Raw genomic sequence first — 5,195 nt, 5'->3', positions numbered from 1 at the left:
TGAACAGATTTTTCCCAATTTCAATAGGGTTCGTCCTTGGGCCAAACAAATGAGCTGTGCCAAATTTCATCCAATTCGGATCATAAATGCGACCTGTACTTTGTTCACAATTTAACATGGACAGACAGACGACGGACGGACATGCATAAATCGTCTTAGAAAGTGATTCTATGCATATTATCAAAAGGAACCATGGGTCCATCTCGTTTCCTTTTGCCTGTTACAAACATATGCACAAAGACCTAATACCCTGTACCACAGAGGGGTGAAGGGTATAAATAATAGATTTTATCTTCCCCAAGCTAATATGTATACACAGGTCAATATTTTCATATTACCTCTGTCAAAAAGTACTGTCATGTTTTCAGGATTTTTGAATAACTTAATTTGGAATTAAGACTTTTTAGAGAATAAAATATTTCACTGTATATAAAATATTTCACTGTACAATAAAATATTTCACAATATTGGCGATATCTGTAAATAATTCCCCTCTCCGCTAAAAGTAGTTTAAAGGTATTGCATTAACCAACCTATGTACTTGTAGTCTATGTCAATATGAGCCTGTGCCATATTTGGTGTATAATTTTGTAATGTTCGAAGAATAAGCCGAATACTCCAACTCATGAAAATGATAACCACTGCCTCCGTGCCGCAATTGGCTAGCCCGTTCGATTGTTAACCGAAAGGTTGGTGGTTCGAGCCCACCCGGGGGCGTTCGAATATATTTTGCATAATTTTATACCCTCAGCCATAGGACTAATGCGGATATATACACTTTGTGCCATCTTCGAACCTGCCTGCAGACGAAAGACAACTTTATGCAAAATTTCAGCACCCTATCTCAATTCCTCGATGTGTTACAAACGGAATGACAAAATTAATATACCCTCCATACTATGGTGGAGGGTATAAAAAGAAATCGTGATAGACACATGGTTTATTTTGAGAATATGCATAGAATCACTTTCTGAGTCGATTTACGCATGTCCATCTGTCCGTCCATGTATTTGTGTGAACAAAGTACAGATCGCATTTTTGACCCGATTTGGATGAAATTTGGCACAGTTCACTTACTTGGCCTAAGGACCCTATTTAAATTGGGAAAAGTCGCTTCAGATTTAGATATAGCTCCAATATATAGTTTCGTCCGATTTTTTGTAAATGATGCACTAAACACCCAATATTTTTCCGATTGGGACATAATTTTGAACATCGTACTGAATTAGGTCCAGATTGATGTCTTCGAAGTTTTGTTAAAATCGGTTTAGATTTTGATATAGCTCCCATATATAATTTCGTCCTATTTTTTGTGAATGATACACCAAACTCCCAATATATGTACGATTGGGACATAACTCTGCACCGAGTACTGAATTAGGCCCAGACTGATGTCTGCGAAGTATTGTTAAAATCGGTGCAGATTTAGATATAGCTCCAATATATAATTTCGTCGTTTTTTATTTTTGTGAATGATACACCAAACCCCCAATTGGGAAAAAATTTAGACAGAGTACTGAATTAGGTCCAGACTGACGTTTGCGAAGTTTTGGTAAAATAGGTCAGCTTTTGATATAGATCCCATATATAGTTCCGTCCAATTTGTTTGTGAATGATGTACCAAACTCCCAAAATTTGTCCAATTGAGCAAAATTTTGCATAGTGAATGCAAAAAAGCAAAAAATAATAAGGTTTGTTGAAATCGTTTCAGATTTTTATGTAGGTCTTATATGTATTTTCGTTCGATTTTATGTAAATTGTGCACCGAAGGACCTACGTTGTTCGATTTACATGAAATTTGTCAGAGGGTATTAAATTGAATACAGAGTGCTAAAAAAATGATGTATGACACTTTTTCTCAATTAGGTCCATGTCCTTATACATATTTTTTTCGATTTCATACAAATGGTACACCAAAGAATCCAAGTTTGCCAGTTTGCCATGCAATTATTCATTGATTTCAGAATGGTATGTGTATGGGGTTTTTCAATTGGATCCAATATTTATCTAGATAGCACATTTAATTTCGCCCGATTCCATCTCAATGGTCCGCCAAAGATTACATGTCTGTTCTATCTACAAGATATTGTAGATATTAACATCTTCTGTATGTATCAAAAGTGGTGAAGGGTATCATATAGTCGACCCCGTCCGACTTTTGAACTTTCCTTACTGATTATATTATTATCTTTTATTATTATTATAGCAAATCGTAATATGCTATATATAAAGCGAGTAAAAAGTCAGTATTTTATTCCGAAGATCACCGAAAACCGTAGGCTGAGGGTTTATATTTTATAAACATTTTTGTAGAAATATGTTTCACCCTCCATGATCCCGAAAACTAAAAATTTCAAACATTCAACAATCAACGGGAACTGTATGATAAATTTTAACAAATATATTGTTTTGCCTTCAAAAATCTGGAATGTCAAATTACAGCCATTTGGAAAATGAAAAATGTAGGTGGGAGCTATACCAAAACGTGAACCTACATTGATTGACACCCAATGGGAAGCCAAAATAGTAAATTATAGGGAATTCGATTAAAAACCTTCATAAACACAGCTAATACGGTTGAAAAACACGCATAAAACCTCCTAAATACCGAATATTAGGAGACACCCTTATATGGGAACAACACCAAAACGTGGACCAATATATCTCATTTGTAAAATCTAGTACATTTGGTATTAGCAAAGCATGCATAAAATTTCAAATCACGTACTCTAACGTGATTTTAACGGACTGACTGACATTGCTAAATCGATTTTATGCATCTTTGTCGAATATTTCGAGGTTTTCTAAACAGAATGACAAATTTAATATACCCTCCACACTCGGGTGTATGATATAACAAAATCCTGGTAGAAAATTATCAATATCGTTCCACGTTTTCCAATATGTTTTAAAGGAATTTTAAATCCCAGTTATCTGCACATGGTATTTAAGTATTAGTCCTGGTTTTAACTTAATCAGTGCCTCCGTGGCGCAATTGGCTAGCGCGTTCGGCTGTTAACCGAAAGTTGGTGGTTCGAGCCCACCCGGGGGCGATGAAAATATTTTGTTTATTTTTATACCCTTCACCACACTGTGGTACAGGGTATTATGTCTTTGTGCATATGTGTGTAACAGGCAAAAATAATCGAGATAGACCCATGGTTCCTTTTGAGAATATGCATAGAATCACTTTCTGAGTCGAGTTATGCATGTCCGTCTGTCCGTCCGTCCATGTATTTTTGTTAACAAAGTACAGGTCGCATTTATGATCCGATTTGGATGAAATTTGGCACAGGTCACTTAATTGGCCCAAGGACGAACCCTATTGAAATTGGAGAAAATCGGTCCACGTTTAGGCATAGCTCCCATATAAGGGTACCCCCAATTTTCGGTATTTTGGGGTTCTTGAGCGCGTTTTTCAACCGAATACGCTGAAATTTGGTACATTGGGTTCTTATTGGGTACAAAATGTCCCCACAAAAAATTATAAATATAGGTCCATTTTTTCGGGTAGCCCTTATATAAAGGTACCCCCAGTTTTCGGTATTTTGGGGTTCTTGGGCTCGTTTTATAACTGAATTCTCTGAAATTTTGTACATTCGGTTCTTATTGTGTACCAAATTATTCCACTAACAATTATAAATAAAGTTCCAATTTTTCTGGTAGTCCCCATATAACGGTACTCCCAAATTTTTGGTATTTTGGGGGTTCTGATCGTATTTTTCGACCGAATTGACTTTAATTTAGTACATCGAGTTCTTATTAGGTAGCAAATCTCTCCACTAAAAATAATAAACATAGGTCCACTTTTTCGGGTAGCCCCCATATAAGGGTACCCCCAATTTTTGCGTATTTTGGGGTTCTTTAACGCGTTTTTCAACCAAATTCTTTGTAATTTGGTTTTTTGTAGTCGTATATGGTAACAAACCTCCCTCCTAAAAATTACTAATATTCGCCTCCTTTTAGGGGTGGTCCCCTTATAACCACCTTTTTATACCCTTCACCGCACTGTGATACAGGGTATTGTGTCGTTGTGCATATGTATGTAACAGGCAAAAATAATCGAGATAGACCCATGGTTCCTTTTGTAAATATGCATAGAATCACTTTCTGAGTCGATATATGCATGTCCGTCCGTTCGTCCATGTATTTTTGTTAACAAAGTACAGATCGCATTTATGATCCGATTTGTATGAAATTTGGCATAGTTTCGTCCGATTTCATGTAAATAGTGCACCAAACTCCCAATAGTGGTTCGACTAAAGCAATATTTTGCACAGAGTACTGAATTAGGTCCCGATGTATGAGAAATTTTGTTGGAATCGGTTCAGATTTATATCTAAATATGCCATATATAGTTTCGTCCGATTTTATGTAAATGGAGCAACATACTACCAATATTTATCCGATTGAGACAAAACCGCGTACTAAATTCAGATTTAGATATAGCTCCCATATATAGCTTCGTCCGATTTAAGGTAAATTGTGCACCAAACTCCCAATATTGGTCCGATTGAAGCAAAATTTTGCACAGAGTACTGAATTAGGCCCCGACTGATGTATGCGAAATGTCTATATCTACAGGATATTGTAGATATTAACATGTCTTGCATGCACCCATAGTGGTGAAGGGTATCATATAGTCGGCCCCGTCCGACTTTTGAACTTTCCTTACTGGTTTTTATTGTTTTTCGATGTTTATTATGCTTTTGACTTTTTGTTTGTATATGAATTGCGTTTAGATCAGGGTAGGGATTTTACCCGATTTCACATGGTCAAATCCACCCAACTATAACAGTTTTTTATTGTTAAATACTCAAATATTTTAGCCTAGCCTATTAACGTATCCAAACCATAAAAAACATAATCTATCTAAAATAAGTTAATTGTAAACAAAAATTTGACCCTGATTACACCACTGACCCTGAATGTTCCTTGTAAATCCGCAAAAATAAAACTTATTTTAATAGCAATTACAAATATGGAAACTAATAAAAAACCACAAGGTGGGTGTGTTAAAAATAATTTAATAAAAAACACCATGATTGCACATACATATGTCATAAAACACACACACACCAAAAAATAACACAAAACCTTCGGCACACAAAAATACCCCCATGACCGATCATGCTGCATTCCACAAGAAATTTATGAGGGAATAAAATAATTCAAGACTAACAAGCAAACGTCAA

General features: G+C 35.7%; 1 non-coding gene across 1 annotated transcript; it reads left to right on the top strand.

The window, feature by feature from the left end:
* Positions 1-2,980: 2,980 nt before the first annotated feature.
* Positions 2,981-3,053, top strand: Trnan-guu (transfer RNA asparagine (anticodon GUU)). Its single transcript has one exon. It is a non-coding gene; the product is annotated as a tRNA-Asn (tRNA).
* The last annotated feature ends 2,142 nt before the right edge of the window (positions 3,054-5,195 follow it).

This window comes from Musca vetustissima, unplaced genomic scaffold (assembly GCF_032173495.1).
Source record: "Musca vetustissima isolate MV318-11 ecotype Yass unplaced genomic scaffold, APGP_CSIRO_Mvet_v1 utg230009, whole genome shotgun sequence".
Classification (NCBI taxonomy): Eukaryota; Metazoa; Arthropoda; class Insecta; order Diptera; family Muscidae; genus Musca; species Musca vetustissima.
Note: the sequence above shows the minus strand (reverse complement) of the source record. Positions and strands in the feature narration are given on the sequence as shown.